General features: G+C 32.8%; 1 pseudogene; it reads right to left on the bottom strand.

The window, feature by feature from the left end:
• Nucleotides 1–3,556: 3,556 nt before the first annotated feature.
• LOC133204269 (uncharacterized) overlaps nucleotides 3,557–20,920 on the bottom strand; it is a 42,567-nt pseudogene continuing 25,203 nt past the window's right edge.

The raw sequence follows: 20,920 nt of genomic DNA, 5'->3' as shown, positions 1-20,920 counted from the left end.
TTTACATTTTGTGTCGGGTTGAAAAAGCAATGATCACACAAATGTTGACTACATTTCCACTCAGAATTTACCACTTCAGTTAAGTACTCCTGTCTCAAAAAGACAAACGATAAATAGCGAACGGGCTCAGAATTATTCCACAGCAGTGAATAAAACCATATCTGACAAAAGAAAAAAAATTTACAAAAGTCAGGAAAATTCTCAATTCCACTTGATTTAAAAGATGTACAGAATGAAATTGAAATATCTGACGATCATGATTCTGAAAATACAAGCGATATATTAGTGAACTTCCCTATATCCCCTAGTGCCACACCTGATCATACCTACTATAAATTCTGGGTGACACCAAGCAGGTTTAATTTTGACAGTACAAATTTCTGTACAGACACTTCCTCACAAGCTGTGTGTGAAACTGAAAACACCTCAGTACAGACCGATGCTACTACTAGCTCCTACCTCATGTTCTACAGGTGTTCAAGTTGACACTTCTGAAGGACATACCACAAATCTTACAAATATTCAACTTAAACATCACCAAAAACTTATTATTGAACTACAAGAAAAACTGAAACTACTTGCTAAAGAAAATGCATGTTTGAACAAAAAATTGTTTTGTGTTGAAAACTTAATGACTTGTAATGAAAATGCCCAGTTTTACACTGGTTTACCAAATTTAGAAACTTTTAATGCTTTATTTACCTATTTTGAACCAAAAACATCTAAAATGACTTATTGGCAAGGAAATGAAACTACAGTTCGAACTCACGAAAACAAAGGCCCTTCCAGGAAATTGATCCTAAAAATGAATTTTTTGCAGTTTTTAGTACGCTTAAAACTGGGGCTTTTAGTTGAAGATATTGCCAACCGTTTTGATATTTTTGCATCTCTATTTTCTAAAATATTCAACACATGGATTCGTTTTCTACGTCTAGAGTTGGAAGTGCTGTTTCCTTTTCCTTGTAGAGAAAAGGTACAGAGTTTAAGACCAGATTCTTGTAGCAAATTTCCAAACACCCGAATAATACTGGACTGTACAGATTCCTATCCAAAAACCTTCAGCTCTAAAAGCTCAGCGAGAAACATGGAGTTCATATAAACATCGAAACACCTACAAGGCGCTGGTTGGAATTACTCCTGATGGAACTGTGTCCTATGTGTCAACTTTGTATGAAGGAGCTGCATCAGATAAATTCATTGTTCAAAACTCTGGCATACTTGACCTCATAGAACTGGGTGACAATGTCATGGCCGATAGAGGCTTTGACATTGATGCAGAACTAAATAGAAGAGGTGCTAGTTTAAACATTCCACCATTTCGCAACGGAAATTTTCAGTTGTCAAGTGAACAGGTAGAAACTACGCGCCGTATTGCCGAGGTCAGAATCCACATTGAAAGAGCAATTCAGAGAATAAAAACTTTTCACATTTTAGACAAAACTATGCCTCTAAGTTTGCGTATTGTTGCTGATGATATTTTTAAAACTTGTGCATTGTTAATCAATTTTCAAATTCCTATCATAAAATGAATGAAATATGAAGTGTAGTTTTTGAGGAGATTTTAGGTAATATAATTTGTACTGCACTCTTGACAGTTGATTAAATATTATAATATGTACAATGTAAGCCAGGTTATATACATGTACGTACATGTAGTGATGTACCAGTATATTCAAGAAAATCAAATTGGTTTTTCCTGTACATCCTTAACATGCTTAAAGCATTCACTTTATTGTAATGCATATTTTTTTCTTTGATTATAATAAAAAATGTTTTTGCTACATTAAAATCTCTGAAATGCAGAAAATTTTTGTGCATTGGATTCTCAGATTGCAGAACTGTAAACTAAAACATACAAAATTTAAGCGTAAAATTCATATGTCATACATCTCTTTCAAAAGTAAATGATTTTGAAATTGCATGATGTGAAAAAGAAAAGAAAATTATAAGGCATTAAGGCCACTATGACTATTTTCAAATACATTTATCTGGAAGGCCATGAAATACATAACTAAGGTTTCTTTTATGATCCATATTGTTATAAAAAAAATATTTCTACTTTGCTTCTTTTGGATAAAGAAAAAATTGAGTTTCACTTTCAAATATTAATTTTAGAAAAAGACACATCTACACTTTTGAAAATTGCAATTGATTTGCTAAAATTTGGACATTATATTAATGACTCCTCATATAAATTAAGTTCACAGTATCAAAAACAGCCATAAGCTGTATGCGAGTGCATGCATTAGCCACTCACGATGCAGGTGAATGATAATGACTGTGATTTGTTATAATACAAAAACATTTAGTTTCCTTAAATTTTAAACCATTTTCTTTAAAAATCAATCTTTTTTTTTCAAAATTATCTTTAAACACATAATATTGTAATCTTCCTTGACAATTAGTGAAAGGGGGGAGAGAAAACTAAATTCAGGGGAGAGTGAGTAAAATATTGTTCCCAAACAGTGGTAGTAATAAAGACAGTAAACATATTGATGATCTTTTCTATTCCGGTATCTATTTTAGCAGAAATTACAGTAAAACATGCTCATAATGAAGTACCAAGGACACATTATAAGTGTAATTCATTATATCCAATAAGTTTACTATATATTTCTTAGACATAGGTACTGAAATCACTTCGCTATAAGCGTCAATTCATTATAAGCATGTTCGCTATAAGCGTGTTTTACTGTACAGTGGGAAAGTTCTGCCACTAGCTGATAATCATAAAAATAGAAAGCCATAATTATCACCTGAGTCAGTATGGGTCTGCAGTTTTCCCTCCTATATATCCTATGTAAAACTTTGATCTCCTATTGTGACCCCACTGTACCCACAGTTGTCATGATTTGAAATAACAATCCTTCACTACACATTTTATCCTTTCGGGTTCATTGGTCACAATTCTTCAGAGGAAGTTGAAGATACTAAACAGCAGACAAATTTCAATCAGAAAAGCTCATTTGCACCTTTAAGCTTAGGTTACCTAATATGACCTCTTTGAAATTACTTACTAGTATAAATGTAATTTAAACTGACCTACTTACATGTGACTTTAAATATTTTTTTCTGGCCTTGACTTAGTGTAATGACACACAAAAGTTAAAGTTCACACAATTATTAATTTAATCTATTCATTTTGGTACAAATGTGAATCTGTAACATAAATTTAATAAAACATGTAAAACAAACATAATGTTCAATGGATCAACAAACATGTACTAATATCATTATTAGAGGGAAACAACTTTGGATAATTTGGGTATTCCTTGTGTTTTCATCAATTTCATATACATGTATAACTTCCAACAATATCTGATAAATTCACAATCTAACATTTGGAACACCTCATCATTCTTTATACAGAAGAAAGTAGACTTGGTATGCTTAATAATATACTTATCAAAGCATGACATAATCACTCATGTAACACATATAAAACATGAAGCAATTAAGTTGACAACTTCAAGCACTACACACATTGTTATTTAAAAGTTCACTTCTCTTTTCTCTCATAAAAGTACTGAGGGATTGGAATGGGAAAGGGGTCATGACACTAAATTTGTACAACACATTGATTCAAAATTTGGACATATCAAAAGCTGGCAAACCAAATTTCACAGAGGGGTAAACAATTTCTGGCAACATGAAATTATCATAAAACTGAGTAAGTTTAAGTAAAACCCTTTCCCAGAAATGCTTATCAAATGTAACCATCTCTACATGAATGTCATTTTTAGTGCACAAAACAAAGTAACATTTTGAAATATTCAAGATTCCCATTTGTCCCTGAATCTGAGTATAATAAGAATGTTTGACATTTAGACAGACCTCATTATTTTCGTTTAGTTTTAAGCAGGGCAACTTCTTTGCTGCAGATAAGATGTCCATGTCCCATGTTGAAGCAGGATTTTTGAGTTCTAAAATGAATTGTTCGCCATTTATCAATGCTATACCATCAACAGAAGCCTAAAAATGTAGAGTGTGAATCAACAATCAGGCCTTTTTGTTCAACAATAACTTCACGTATACCCTGTTCTACCAACTTTGATGTAAATTTCTCAACTGCGTGTTTTTTCTTGCTGTAGTCCAAACAGCATTGCATTTGTTGGTTTAATTTTATTATATAAAAAATATCTTAAAAGTTTTGATGGATCAGTTGTACTTCTGCGTACAAACACTTTGTGAAAGTCAGAAGCAGTAAGTCTGTATTTTCTAGCACTCTGCCATTCTTGCGAGCTTGACTGACCCCTTTTCTTGATTCCAGTTCAGCTATTTCATTACAATCCAAATATAAAGAGTCTTTAAAATACATGCAAGCATTTTTGATGTCACATATACTTGCAGGCAAATCAAAATCTGTGAAATGTTTAACAGTAGACACAATTTCTTGAGTGGGTAGAGAAGACTCAGTTACACTGGGAATATCAGGAACAGGCTTGTTATACTTCAGGAAACCACACGTTAGATTGGCACCATCTAAAACTTCAATCAAACGACATTTAGATTCCTCATCCTGAACTTGATCTACCGGTGGGCGAGGATCAAATTTCAGTGAAGCCAAGGTCTCCCTCCCTTTCACCTCCTTCCCTGGCTCCTGTCTACAATAAGAATGCATTATGTAGATAGCTATATACTTATATTGCATTTTTTTCCTTCTTGTATTCCTCTTATATTTGTGCCCACTGAATATTTTCTCCTATATTTTTCATCAACACAACTCCCATTCATCAATCAATAAATGCTGCTTAACTAGAACTTAGAACCAGTTTTTTAAGGCCATATGTATGAAAGATTTCTTAGCAGTGTGTGCTTTTCAATCAGTATTTTCAATATGACAGAAATCAATAGTACAATAGTTTTGTTACTTAAACTTAAAGCTTTAAAGTTACTTAAAGGTTTAATTTATAAGGCTATTTACAAGTTTACACATTGTGTCCCCACCCTACCCCAGGGGTCATGATTTGAACAAACTTGAATCTATACTACCTGTGGATGTTTCCATATAAGTTTCACCTTTCCTGGACCAGTGGTTCTTGAGAAGAAGAATTTTTATTTATTCTATTTACTTTTCATTAATTCGTAATTATCCCCCCCCCCCCCTTTGGAAGAAGACCCTTCATTTGAGCAACTTTGAATCCCCGCTACCCAAGGATACTTGGCAAGTTTGGTTGAAATTTGCCCAGTGGTTCTAGAGAAGACAAAAAAAAAAAAAAAATGAAATGTTTACAGGTGGACAGATGAACACACACCAGACATGTGATCAGAAAAGCTCCCTTGAGCAAAAGGCTTATTTTCCGATTTAAGAAGTGTAAACTGTCCAAATCCAATGTTACACAGTACAGTATATATAGGGTAGCTACTAAATTCATTCCTTAAATATTAGAGCCCTTCATTGTCTTGTGTTCTTTACTCCATAATCATGAAAGTACCTACTACTCTACATGTAGTAATAAATGTGAATTACACATTAATAATGTCCATACTTGACTATCCTGATATCATGTATAGTTTTAGGCTCCGTCTTTCTCTTTGCTGGTTTGTTCCATTGGCACAATTTTTCTGTAGAAGTCCAGTCCTCTGGTAGATCTTTTAGTCCCTTGGCAACAAAGTCATCTAATGCAAACAACAATGCGGCTATATGGCTGCATGCCTCACCCTTCCTACAATTTATATTTTAAAATAACTTAAATTGTCATGTGGAGCCTTCATGAGGAATTTTTTTAAAACCAAATTTTACAAGCCCATAGGCATTAGTGTAGATAGATATATTTTTTTTTTCCATCTTCAGACTAAACAATCCCTAAGTATTCATGTTTTAAATTTATAAAATACTCTTTACATAACAGGGAGCTTTTTTTCCCTCCAGTACTGTGAAATCTTCAATGTTCGTGGATTTCATGGGTATCAGACCCTTATCCATGAATTTATATCTCAAAGAATAATTATTTAATCAACATATCTATTCATTGAATCTTTTGTATATACAAGTTACCCATGAAATAAAGTCCCTATGAACCAATAAAATTTTCCTTGCCCATAAACATTGACTAGATTGTGTTCTTTTTCAAAATATTGAAAGTATGCTTAACAATATTGCCGAAAAACTTCTGACTCTGGGGTTGACAAATCCCATTGCCTGATGCCCGGGGCTAGTGAATTTTAGGGGTGGGCAAGTGAAATTTTATCAACCACTTGCCCATGGGCAAGTGACTTTAAAAATTAAAATCAATATTTAAGTCATAGATTTAAAGCTGGACACAGGGGCTTGCATGATATACTCAGTATCTGTCTTCCTATTTTTTTAAAGTTATAGATACAGTATTAGTTTATGATGGGGCAAGCAAAAATTCTTGGTGTGGAAAGTGAATTTCGACTATGCACTTGCCCTTGGACAAGTGCCTAAAAAATCTATTTGTCAGCCCCTGCTTACTAATTGTTTGTTTCTGTTGACTGGTTAAACTTATACTTTATTAGTCTGAATGGAATGGGTACATAGTCTTGTGTAATGAATTCATTCATTGATAATTCAAAATGAAATATTTATGAAGGTCCACTAGAATTTGAGAAAGTCCACTGATTATTTTTGACAAGTGGACCTGAGGGCCACCAAGGTAAAAAAGTTAGTGTCGAACCCTGCATTAACCCCTTTTTCTGGTATGAAAATGCAATAGTCGTGCAAATACATGAACAAGATGTATGTAACGATGATGTATTGTAGAAAAAGTAGTGCTTTACACAACAAATTTTGTGTTTGATTTTTTCAGTGTAAGCTTTTTGTTTGTTTTGTTCTGTGACATCATTTTTTTTTTAAAAAGGCCAATTTTAAAATAACTTTTGCTTGCCCTCTCCAAACTCAGGATGAAAAAATCGGGTTGGTAGGGAGGGGAGAAATTTTTTTTTCCAAGAAAGTTTCAAATTTAATGTTGAATTTTCAAAATCTATTTTTGTGAATGCTTTAAAAAAAAAATAATTGCTTTCTGGTGGTTAAAAAAGTTTTTAGTTGGGCAATTTTTAGCCAGTCGGTCGGGAGAGGGCAACCAACCAATTTTTTAAAGATGGCTTAATGTAGAATTTTTATTTATCAAATACAGTGCTTAAGGAGGAATGCCACACCAAAATTTTATTTAATAGATCTTAAGAAATCCCTTTTAAACTACAAAATAATCATTTTTATATTTGAACCAATCCCCATCAAAATTAATTTCTCTAAAATTTTGCAATTTCTTTTAAAATATGATTGACTGACATATTCTCCTTAGTTGTGAGTAGTTTTATGAAGATTTTTTTTTTTTCATTTTCTATGAGATATAGGAAAAAAATCTTATTAAATAATTAAGAGCTAATATTGGCCTTTAAATGTTGAAACCACTTCTTTAATATCAGGAATGTCTTAAATGTCTATGAAATAAAATTTTGGTGTGGCTTTCCTCCTTAAGCACTGTATTTGATAAGCTTAAGGAGTTTATAAAACCACTGCCTTATGAATTGGTGGGTGGTCTTATAGTTAGAAGGTGTATGAAATGGGATTTACATGTATAAATGTAAAAAAATAAGCTTCATGAACAAGCGCGGGGTTGGGGAGTAACATAATTCATCACGCTTTTCATTACAGAATTTCATGCTCAGATCTCATTACTTATCCAAGAAATTAGTTCTCACCCTGCGACACAATCACAGGATCCACCTTTGACATCCCCTTGAAGACTGAGACAAACGTACGGCTTGTATACTCTTTGTGCCATCGAAGCCATCACCTCAGCTCGTGCAAGGAAATCTTCTGCACATACCCCTCCTCAAAAAACTTGTACGCTTTTAACGATTTATAAGCCCTCATACCTTCTTTGTCAAAAGTCTTATTTCTACTCTCTGTCAAATAATGCTTTAATTTTCCTACATCGAACTCAGGGATCTTTGCTAAAGTACGCACCCAATCACCCTTTTGTTGCAGAAACCACTCTCGCGTAAACCTGTCTGTTTTTTTCTATCGCCCTATCTGTTTTTATCGTGACAGTCAGACAAATTAAAAGCAATGCAGACTGGTTAGATCTATGTTGACGAAGTTCGTTACGCCATCTTTGCATGTTGCACCCAGTCCGTAAAAGTCTCGCATCATCACGCGCGACTTTCGGTGAAACACAACAGTGATGCTGGAATCGCATTCGATCAAATGTTTACCATAAACTAGAGTATTATGTTGTTTACTGATATGAAAAAGGCCAATAGAAAAAACAAACAAACAAACAAACAATATTCGTTTTAGAAATGTTATCCAGTTGAAGTCTTTGAAAAGTGTTTTTTTTTTTTTTCAAAAGATCTAAAATTAAAAATAAAACTGAATGCAAAAAATGAATTGCGTGCAAAGTGCATCGGATTAATAGTAGGCATCAATAGATATCTCTTGTAAACTGAGATAATCAGCAAAACAATGTTGTAAACTTCTACAAGTTTCACAGAACAATATATAATGTAGCAATAAATTTTAAACTTTTAATTCCTAGAGGCTTCATGTATAAAACGTTTATAAAATATAATGCTGACTTTGAAACTTTGATTTAAAATAGTGAAGACTTTGACACTTTTTTTAATCATAGTGATTACTATGAAAACTTCGATTTACTATACTGTTCACAATGAAAACTTTGATTTACTATAGTGATAACTATGAAAACTTTGATTTTTCATAGTGATGACTTTGACACTTTGAAAACTTTTATTTACTACAGCGATAACTATGAAATCTTTGATTTACTAAAGTGATAACTTTGTTACTTTGATTTACTATAGTTAACTATAGTAAACTATAGTTAACTTTAGTTTACCATTTTTTGTTAGGATACTAATTGATAGGTCATTATATACACACTGAATTGTCTATAGATTGTTCCGTTATTTCCCAATCATGACAAGAAGCACACAGCGGGTGTGACCGGTCGGCAGGAGATGCTCACTCCTCCATAGCAGCCCATCACACCTCTGATGTTTTGGAGGTACGTGATTGCCCTGCTCTTTGTATTGTTTAAGGGGATGAAGGACACATGGTCACATGACTCTGTTGAACTACGTCTTAGTCTCCGTTTATATAAGTGCAAATCGTGTAAACCATCAGTTCTTGTATGAAATTTGTTTTTACTTTAATTACCATCTTATATTAAAAAAAAAAATTAAAAGTTTTAACATTCTTGTAAACATTAACAAATTATGAAAAAGTTTGATCCACTCCTCTGTTTCCCTAAACTGTGCGTCCAACAAGTCGGTGACGTCATACACGATCTGTTAGTACAGCAAGATCAAACTCGGTGAACACAGGGGCGGTATTATTATGTAAAAAGGTCATAATCAGTATATGATGAAATATTTTGAGAAACGGGGAACACAAAAATTATTTTTGCATGGCTGATGACGGAAATATCATGTAGGTATATCTTATTTCGCTTATTTAGCTTATGTGTGACGTCATAGTTGGTTTTTCCCGTACTCGAGAAATGTAAATATGACACGTTTTTGTCATGCTTATGTCCTATTTAACGATGTCCTGTGAAATATTGAGGTCAGCCTCATCATTCGAAATTTTTACAGTTAATCAATAATTACAGGGATTTGCATTTCAACGTAAAATAAAAAATATTGAATGATAGAATTTTTTGTAAATTACGTTTTTTATGGTTTAAGTTGTCTTAAAAAGTGCGTAATTTTCCCAATCCAGATGCAGTGTGATAGACAAAACTTGCTATTTCGAATTTTAAACCATATTTATACTCTGAAATACTTTAAAATGTACATGTCTACTTTGATATTTTTTTATATATGCTTAAAAATTCCCATCATGGGCAGAGTAATGAGCCCGGAAACATGGAGAATTAAAACTTCACTTGGATACTGTAGGACATAGTATTTGTCGATCAATATCTCCAAAATAAGGTAAGAAACCTAATGATATAACTGCTTTAAGATATGTGGGACATACTTAATTAGAAATATACAAAATATGAAAAATATTGAATGACAAGTATTTTTTTCAGCTCAAGGTCCTTCCCCTCCTTAAATGGACCTGTGTGCTTGAATACTGTTCGTTATCTCCATATATTTCGACTGAATATTGATTCATAGAATTAAAAAAAAATAAATGATTAACTAATAATTAATGAATATGAACAATGATTGCCTTATGGACGCCAATGACCGAAAAGCAAACGCCAATCTTACATTGTAAAATTTTGGCATATGTTCGTTTAACAATGTTTGTTTGTGTGCTTTGATTGGAGGTGTGTCGAACACTAATTGAGTTGGTCCCCACGGAACAATTGTATATACATGTATAACATAAGAAATATAACATGAGAAATGAATATTTAGAAACGACAAAATCACACTTGCTTTATATGTAGTCTGGGATTAACCAGATCGTTGATATCCTTGTTTCATCAACTTATTTGTCAAAAGCCTGTATCGTTTCTGAGATTATTCGTATCTTACTGTATTTTGAATCAACTAGGAGACATAAACTCAATATGCAGGTGATAATGGTATATAGGCAAAATAATTGATAGAAGTTGACGATAGAAATTTAAAAATGTCGAATTGAAACCTACAGTAAGATACTTCTTCTTTCCATAAAAATATTTTTAATAAATTCTGCTTCTTTGAAATAAAAAAAAAAAAACAGTGCTGTTTATAATGAGGCACAATCAGTACTCATGAAAATTCAAACAGACGTCATATATATATAAATTGTCAATGAGAATACCAATCATCTTTTAACTATCAAACGTACATATGTGTAGAATCAGAATTGTTTTTAAACAATTGTTTAGCAGATAACCACGGAGCACTGTCAAGACTTCCTTGATTGATTGATTGTATGTTGTTTTACGTCCTATTCGAGAATTTTTCACTCATATATAGACGTCACCATATACCGGTAAAGAGCTTCAATTTTGACCTTTACCTTGCACTCAGGTCATTGAGCAGTGAGGGATCTTTATCGTGCCAACGCCTGTCGTGACAGTTTTTTTTTCCCGGTTTTTAAGGTCTCATCCGAAGGACCCGCAACTTTCACTTCAAAGTGTCGAGCGCATAGCGAAGGAACAGTTGCTACCAATTTTTTTATCGACTTAGGTCAAGATTTCCTATGAAAAAAATCAGTGGAATATAGAAGTGTACAAATAGATACCTTTTTATACTTAATTAATTTTCAAAGCTATTATATTAACATGCTATTAAATTATCATGTCAATTTAATATTATTTGAAATGGTTTATGGTTCATGGTTTATCTCACTCTGTATTGAATTTAGTTTGGTCTCCTGATCTGAAAGTCGCGTAATATATGCATATGATGTGTAATGAATGGAGGTCATAAACTTTTAAATATTGCAAATTAAGCAAATAGATTGTTTTGACATACAGTCAAACTCCATTATCTCGATCTTAAAGAAATAAACCACTTTAAACATCGAGGTATGTACTAGTTTAAAATACATAGAGACTTGGGACTCGCAAATGACTTCGACATATCCATGGTATTTATCTGCGCCCGAGATAACGAAGTCAGATTCTACGCAGCATAGTTAAAGGTGCGGTCACACGATGCGATTTTTCATTCGATTTTCCATCCGATTTTTCCATTCGATTTGCTTTCGACTAAAATCGTACCGTGTGACCACCCAAGTCGAAAGTCGAAAGCAAAATCTGAAAGTCGATTGGAAATCGGATGGCGTCCGATTTTCAATCGACTTTCCAGTGAAAATCGTTACGTCACAATGACATTTCCCGCGACGCAAAATGAATGGTCGTTATTTTTGTCATCTATAATGAACGTATAAATTATTAATTGACAAAATATAAGGACACCCAGTAAACGGCAATTACTGGGTACAAATGGGTAATTATATAAAGCATACAAGTCATGAACTATTATTTTACCATAGTTTGCGGAGCACGGAGATTCATGTTTATAGAATGCCATTTATGATTAAAGGTTCTTTTTTTGAATATCATAGATTAAGCTTGATTCAAATCATCACATTTATCTAAAAAAAGAAGAAGAAGAAGTTTTAGCTATAACTTTTAAAACCGGCATGAATGTTTATAAATCTAATAAAAATTAGATGTTTCATGTGCTTATATGTTGCTATAAATTAAGATCAGTGGTACACAACATATCAGTACTCCAGCATGCTAGGGGTTTACGGCGAGATACGTTGGACTTGACGCCGCGTAAACACCCCAATCCTATCAATAATATGAACAAGTAGTTTTTTAAGTATTTGCATGGATTCTAATTATAAGCGTTCGTCAAGAGATTCAACTTATTTCATGTATATATATGTAAACGTGTAGAATAATTTAAAATGGTAGATTTTAATTGTCTAGTACTAACATAAAAGTACTAAATGAAGTGATTAACTAGATTAGGTTGTCAATTTTTACTCCTACAAGTAAGAGCCTCTGTTAACGTCCCTACTCTCCTTATAGACGGAACTACTAACCAAAAAAAAAAAAAATGACTGAAAAAACTATTTACGTTTATTAGGAGAAATTACGTTGCTGTCTTTTCTCCTTGAATTATCTTCCTTATTTCTTTTCACTTCGCCGTGATGTAGGATTGTACATATACATCTAACTACTGTATATATGTTTGTATGTTATTAATTTTGTAACTTATGTACTTTGGTTTGAGTAAATAAATTGAACTTTAAAAAAGGGAGAGTCTGAAAACACCCCCTCCAACCCCCTCCCCCCCCCCCCCCCAAAAAAAAAAAAAAAAATCAACATTAAATTCTTTTTAAAAAATAAAGATTAGTTTACATATCACCAGGGAAGTTTTTAAATCTGATTATTTATTTATTTTATTATTATTACATAGGCGTCGGAACCGGGGGGGGGGGGGGGGCTAGGGAGGGGGCTTAGCCCCCCCCACTTTTTTTCAAAGATAGGCATAATATAGGCTTTGAAAATTGGGGCGTACCTTTTTCCGTTGGTTTAGCCCCCCACTTTCAATTAGCCACCCCACTTTCAATTTGCTTCTGACGCCTATGTATTATTTTGTTAGGAAGGTAATAAGGTAACATTCTTTACTTACCTACCAAAAGCTACCTTTATTAAAATTTTGATTAACTTAATTATTGGAGCGTCTGATGAATTTGATTTACTGTGTACCCAGTCACGCATTTTACATATACACATAATAATCTTTGGGCTGTAAATATTTCACCTATAGTAATCTGTGAAAATAAAAAGGCGATATATCAAATGTTTTCAATAATATTGCTTCGTCAACTGCTGGTCAACGGAAAAAAGTTTAATTTTTGCGACGTAGCTATTTTACCTTTCTTGTAAGCGAAAGTCTAGTGCAGGTTCTTCTTTAAAATCTTTTTGTGCCGAAATGAAAAAATAAAAACGTGTTTTCCTTAATAAGTCGGTTTAAAAAACCCTGGAAAACATCAGATAATTCGGACAAGTTCTTTTAATGCGGTATGTTATCTTATCTTGTAAAGTGATAGACATAACCTGTAGATTACGTCAACATAAACGTCATAATGGGGTAAATGACGTAATATTAAACAGAATGAAACGAAAAAAATATTTTCATAATGATACTTTTTAGGTTTATTACTATAATCAGAACTACTTCAAACTAAAAAAAAAACAAAAACAAAAACAAGTACCTGTTCATTTCTTGTCAAAATCGTTTGCAAATCGAATGTAAAATCGTATCGTGTGACCACCCCACCAATCGACTCCAATCGACTTACCTGAGCAAGTCGAATGAAAATCGAATGAAAAATCGCATCGTGTGACCGCACCTTAAGGCTACGCAGGTGTGTTAAGGAAGCACTAGGATAATCTGAATTGACTAAATCAGGGACACAATATGACGTCATAGTAGGCGAGATGACGTCAATTTTAGAACACCAGTTTTCTTAATATTGTTATTAAGAAATTTAATTTAACTCCTGAAAGTGAATAGAAGCTTGCAAATATTAACAAAAATAAAATGTTTTTATTTTGTAATGCTGTATCTGTCACTTGAATTAAAATATCCGACGGATGACGTCATAACTGTTCAACAAGTAACTTGAGAATTGATCATGTTGTGTAACGAGAATTTGGCTTAGACGGCATGTAAAAAGATACGTTAAAGGGGGTTTAGAAGCAAATACTGTGAATATTGTGTGTGATTCATGTGGAGTTAAAGTTTGTTAAACAGGTATGCTAATTTATTTTCATCTATTTAATCTTCTATTGAAGACAGTCAGCTATTTACGTATCCCGGTCGGCCTTTCCTCTGTCATTCGTGACAACAATAATGCAAATGAACAACACTAAGCTGGATACTTCAAAACTTAAGATTTGTAGATATCGAAAGTTTGCATTCTATAATACTTGGAAAGTGCTGCTAGAATCGTGAGGTAAACATGGTTTGAAGAAATATCTCGGGTTATATGTACATAATGCAGAACATCGGGTAAGGTTTCGTGCGAATATGTGGAATAATTATTTACCCGACCGGACAGTGGGATTCTAGCAGCACTTTTTAGGCATAAGAGTTGTTTTTCAACTATATTATTTACTCAAAGAAATTATCAAACCCCGGGGTAGTGTTGTTCTGTTAACTTTTTAATTAAGGAATATTTTGCTATTAATAGCAGTCACGTGATGACGTCGTGGAAGTGCACTTCTTGTCCTCAGACACTCTGTTGTCTTTATGCAATAGTTAATGATAGTTAATGTTTTATCGGCGACTTGGATAAATTATCAAACTTAATTTTCTTTAAAAAGTCTAAATTTCCCGAAAAATGATTTATATGCTTCCTTAACATACCTGCGTACCCATGAAATGTTTATGGTAATGAGGTCATAATGAGGTTTGACGTCATGACAGTCGCCCCGCCCTGATATATCCATATAAGGAAATAGAGCTCAAAATAGCTATTTAACGATAATTGCAAGAATTTGTAACTAATTTCCGTATTCTTGTGTTTAAATAAATTAAAAGTAGTGATTTTTCCTTGCTTAGAACATCATGTTGTCGAAATAATTTGCTTTTTATTGTGTCGTTTGGCTGCACTCGGCTTCAATCAAGCGCTTTAACTCAGTGACACGGAATGTCGTTTACATAAAGGAAGGGCGACAGCAGCTTAGATTTGCGGTGGAAAATACACAGCAAGCAGGTAAATCTTTTAAAGAGAACAGTAATAAAGTAACATATTTATGGTTTGTTTATAAGATGATGCAGATATTTAGAGAAATCATGGAGTACTGAGGCTATCGCACCCACCTCTTTACCTGGGCAGCTGCAGGGTTTTTCATATTAGATTTGTATACATATGTACGCATAGGTATCAAGATTTAGACATGTTGTTGTTAAGATCAATATGAAATAATCGAGTGTGTATGCATAATATATATAGCAAGATGTATTGGCAGTGAACAGGAGCTGTGTCTATGCCCCCCCCCCCCCCCTTACACACACAACACACACAAACATCATATGAAGTTGCACACCAAGTTTAATTTGCACTAAATATGCAATTCCTTGTCGTTCAAATAATTTTTGAGGGAATTTATGTATAATAGAGATCTGCAGGCATGCAAAAGTTTGCTGTTAAATTTATTTTAATTAATTATTGTACAATTTCAATTTCAATCATTGATAAAAGATTCACTAAACATGTACATGTAACGATGTTGACATATAATCATCTTAATCTAATTTGAAAAGGAAAGCAGGATATCAAATGATAATTTAGCACATGCATTATGTGTATATTTCTGTAAAGTGAAACTGTATTGTGTAATATGTAATTAAACATGCAAATATGCATTTTATGCCCCAGTCCTGTAAATCAAAAATATAGGATTAAAAGTCTCAATTTTCACCAGCTAGTATTTCATATTTCAAAATAATTCTAAGCAACCCTATATCTGTATTAATGAACTCTGAATCTGTAGAATGATATTTCTAAATTTAAAATTGAATATCATGTTATTTTATTTTTCTGGTCTGAATACATAATGCATAATTCTTTCATCATTGTAGCTATCAGGTGCTGCATGCATATAACCCAGAGTTATCTACAGAAAACATTCGCAACAATTTCTAGACATGGTATGTTCATTATTAAAATATTTCACAACAATTTTATTGTATGCCAATATAATAATAATTCAATTTTGAACAGATGCAAGAATTTCATTTATGAATTTATTTCCTTTAATCAGTAATTTTCCAAGCTTAAATTGCTACTGCAAGAGTTTTTTTAAAAAATGATTTCCAGAAAAGTTTTGCAGCAAAAGATTTTTATGAATTTTAGAAATAGAAGATATTCAATGTTTTAAAGATGAATATGGTATTTATTTCACGAGTGGAACAGGACTTTTTGATATTTTCACGTCCAGCTCGTGAAATAAATTCCATATTCATCAGCAAAACATTGAATTTTCTGTTTATCACATTTTCTTAAATTTCCCCTTTGCCTCTGTCTTTTCGTAACACAGTATCATAGGCTGTGACGTCATGGTTGAGCGGTTGAGATGTCATAGCTAAGCGATTGCGAGATTGAAAAACGTTGTAAACATTGAGTTTTCAATACATATTTGGAAAAAACTTCGCCAGTATAACTATTAGTCTCTGTCAGGATGGTCTAGATCTATTAACTCTATCTCATAACAGGCCAGGGATTTAAAAAAAAAAAAAAAAAAAAAAAAAAAAATTTTGCGTGAAGGGAAGGAAAATCGTAAGTTTTGAAGCACTTCTGATACTCTCTCACTGTGAGAATACCATTTTGATATCTTTCATGCTGTGTCAGAATATCACTTTTATTCAGTAAATAAATTATAGTATTTCACTGTTTAAAATATAATTAAATATTATATTACATGGTTTGTTTTGAACATTGCAATGTCATTCATTTTATATATTATGTACTTCACTCATTACCTTTTTAGCATATTTTATGTTACAATAGCTGTTCACAAACAATTTGAAACAGAGGCAGCAAGTGTATGGACCAAGTAGAAAAAGGTATGCTTAATGATATCAACAACACACATATTCATGGCAATATTTATTTTATAAAATTGTTTTAATAAATAAAAGTAGCAGAGATACTGATATTTGATGCATTTTTATGTGATTTCATTAGCTTTTACTCAATACATTGTTTTAAGTTTTACTGTTTTAATCACCAGCACACTTTAACATTTCATTTTATTTTTAGAATGGATTTTATCCCAGAGTACATGTCTTGATGGAAAAACTATGCACCTGCTCAGAATTACCCTCACAGCCTGGCTTTGTAAGGGAGAAGCTGTAGTTATTAAATAAATTTACCAGATAGATAATACTTTAACTGTTCTCTTTTCAATGGCAACAATGATATGAATGTCAGCTTTTAAAGCTGTTTAGATGCGAAAATCCAGACTTGCATGAACATGGTGTTTTAGGTACATTGTACGAAATAAAGCCTAATATTGGCATAATTATATATTTACCATGATCAGTTGTATCAATATCGTCGCAAGCCACTGGTTTCTTGTCCATTCTATTTCCACAAAAAAGGGAGGGGGGGGGTCTTTTTCCTGTGATAAACTAAATGAGATTTGTGTTACAATGGTTATATCCTAATAAATAAAAACCAGATCATGATGTTTACAAGAAAACAACGCCCAAGTATATTTCATTGCCCTTTTATCAAGGAAGCTAAGAGGCAAATTATAAGGATTAGATATGCAAAGAGGAAGATAGATCTAATTATATTAACAGGTGTAAATAACCCTCACCTGGTTTTTATATCTGAGTTATTTATAAGTTAATTAGAACTCTTAAACAAAAGAAGATTTTGGATAACCACTGAGGAAAACCCATATGTGAAACTCCATTCTGCTGAAGATATATATTTTTTTTATTTTGGTTGGTTGGGGGGGGGGGGGTAAATAGTTTCTCATTGTACGAGGGAGGGGAGATCTACATGTTTATCAGAAATGATTGAAACTTAGCAATGAACATTTTTTTCAATCTTACTTATATGATGTACGTTGCGACAGTACCGACAAACTTGATTGTTATTTATATACGTACATGATAATGTATATAGGCCTAGATCTTCGAGAAAATGCGGAAGGTATTCAACAAGGTCTTGTCTGATGTATGAAAAGGACGAAGTCATACAAAGGAAAGTAATAAAAGTCAAGATCTTTATATGCGTACCGTTTTGATTAGGTAAAAAAAAAAGCCTAGCATAGTCCGTAAACGTTACATGTTCAAATTCGCGAGGTAAACAAACTCTACAAATACAAAGAGTCACCTCCCGTACCGGGTCACTATGCATTTGAAAACTATATTTAGAATGAATGTTTCAAGACTTCGATTTTAAACTAAAAAGTTCAAGGGCAAGGTGACATATGAAGAGGTAGGTTTATGTAATTAATTCTTTAATTTACTGCATACTTTTTGAAAAGTGATGCTCATTTCTCTGTATATCACTAGGTAATTTATTATTTCACATGAAATATGGACCTATTTTTTTAATACTGGTCTTTGTTTTTACTGAAGAACAAAATAATACCAGAAATCTAACGGAACGAACATATTTTTGAGATAGGATAGATATTTCGGGACACATTGAAACCTTGTGCAGTGTAATTTTCCTTTGCCTTGCCCTTATATCTTGAGCTAAAATAGGAGCCTACGTGACTACTAAGGGTCACATGATGACAAAAAATATCAATATTAAAAGTGAAGGACAGACTCGTCAAGAAGACACAAAGATATTTCAAGTAGAGTTTCATGCCAGAAAATAAAACGGTTAAACTTCAAGTGTCTTTTTATAGAAAATGTTGCCTTAACTGTACTGCGTATTTAGTAGCTTCTGGAAAGTGCTGGCGTTTTAAATGCAATTCACCTTTTATTAGCTTAAATTTCAAGTAATGTGGCTAAAGTTAAAAAAAATGTGCGACTTTTACCATGTATTTTCCAAATCTTCTGCAAGTCTGATGTTGTCTACGCAATAGAATATTTCCTTTGTTGGGACATCGATTTTAAATTAACAATGGGTGCCGATAGCTTCTCTAGAAGCACTTTGATTTACCTGATCAATCATGAAGAATACTGGATTAGGAAATTAGGCACTGCTTTTCCATATGGTTGCAATGACAATGTCGATAGTGTTGGAAATCTTTCAAGTCGAGATTAGCAATGTAATGGGACATAATAACAATACACAGAGGCTTAGGTGTAGTTATGGAAATCTGTCTTACAATAAACCTCTCTCTCAATATCTCTCAAGGGTATCTACTACCTTATGTAAATAAGCTGTTAGGTTTTCATCTCATCAAAATCAAACTTTACTCCGCCCCTTTGAACGTTTTAAACGGTCTTCTTTAAGGCCAATTAAAGTCTGTATTTGGATTCTTTGACAAAAGAATACAGGCTGGAATCTTTGATTATAGATATTGCAAATAACAAGCTTTTTTGACCGCCACGTTTTATGGAAGAGAATGCTGTACAAGCACCCTCTCCGTTCATTGCACTTAAATTTGCCAACAAAGGAAATGACGCAGTAAAATTTACTTATATCCTTTATCAAAAAAGTTCCAATAGTCCATTCCACATTTCAAGTTAAGCCCACATCTTGTGTTTCCTAGAAATATTCATGGACTATCTGTTTTTCAACTTTCTACTTACATTAAAAACTCTACAGTACCTTGACATCAAACATCTGAAACATAACACTTTTACGTGTTCATGTTCTTCTTCCCCCTACCACTATAGTCCTGCTGGATATGTCATTACTGGATGCGTGAATATAGTTAAAAATGAAGACCTTAAATCACTAATTTTTAGTTTAAAAGTCCAGAATTTAGTGATCCCCGAAATTTTCGCTGGCGTAAAATAATTCATAAATATTATGAAATATGAATCGAATGGAATTACACGTTTGCTATTGGAAACCCCAAATATTTCTGCGATCAAAACGCGACGAAGTAGGTGCACACTAGCACTACGTAAAAGCGGGTATATTAAGGCTACACCCTAATATCCTACTTGCCTATACAATATGACGTCATAACAAACAGTATGAACTTTAGAGCTAATGATTTCTTTATATATATTATTATTTAAAGTTTAATTTCAAGTCATAGAAATGAATAGAATCATTCAAAAACATTATATAAACTAAATCTTGTCGTTTTTGTGTGTGATTTTTTTTTTTTTTTTTTTTTTTTTTTTTTTTGATGGTATAAATAGCTAGGTATTTATCACAGGGGTTAAATACCAAACCCTTGACGTCATAACTTTTTATCAAATATTTGCCGAGTGAAAATTAAACGTGACAAGAATTCATGTAAACAAATATATGAAATAGGAATTTTAAAGGATATACCGGGTTGAATGTCATGTGTGATTCATAAGGAATTAAAGATTAAGAATCTGCAGTTACATTTATTTATTCATATCATATTTTCTAATAATGAACACTGGCACTGTTTTGAAATCCCTATCAGCCTTACCTCTGTCGTTCTAACAACAAAGATGCAAAAGTTCAACACTATACTGCATACTTCAAAACATAGTTTTTGTTTGTATAGGAAGCTTGTATTCGACAGTACTTGGAAAGTGCTGCTAGAATCGTGTGGTTCACATGAAATTGACGACAATTCCTTGATCGTATGTACAAAATGTAAAAAGTTTGGTAAGGTTTCATGCGAGACTTTGGAATATTTTTTTTCAGTGTCGGGAGAGTAGGATCCTAGCAGCACTTTTTATGACCCAGTGATGTTTTACATAATTATTTTCACCAAAAAAAAAATGAATTATCCCCGGGGTAGTGTTGAACTTTTCACTTTTTCTTCAAGGCAATCTTTATATTTATAGACGTCACGTGATGATGTTGTAGTGGAATGCTTCTTTT

Source organism: Saccostrea echinata, unplaced genomic scaffold (genome assembly GCF_033153115.1).
Source record: "Saccostrea echinata isolate AGI-Se365-2 ecotype Australia unplaced genomic scaffold, CSIRO_AGI_Sech_v1 ptg000052l, whole genome shotgun sequence".
Taxonomy (NCBI): domain Eukaryota; kingdom Metazoa; phylum Mollusca; class Bivalvia; order Ostreida; family Ostreidae; genus Saccostrea; species Saccostrea echinata.
This window is presented reverse-complemented; position numbering and strand designations above follow the sequence as displayed.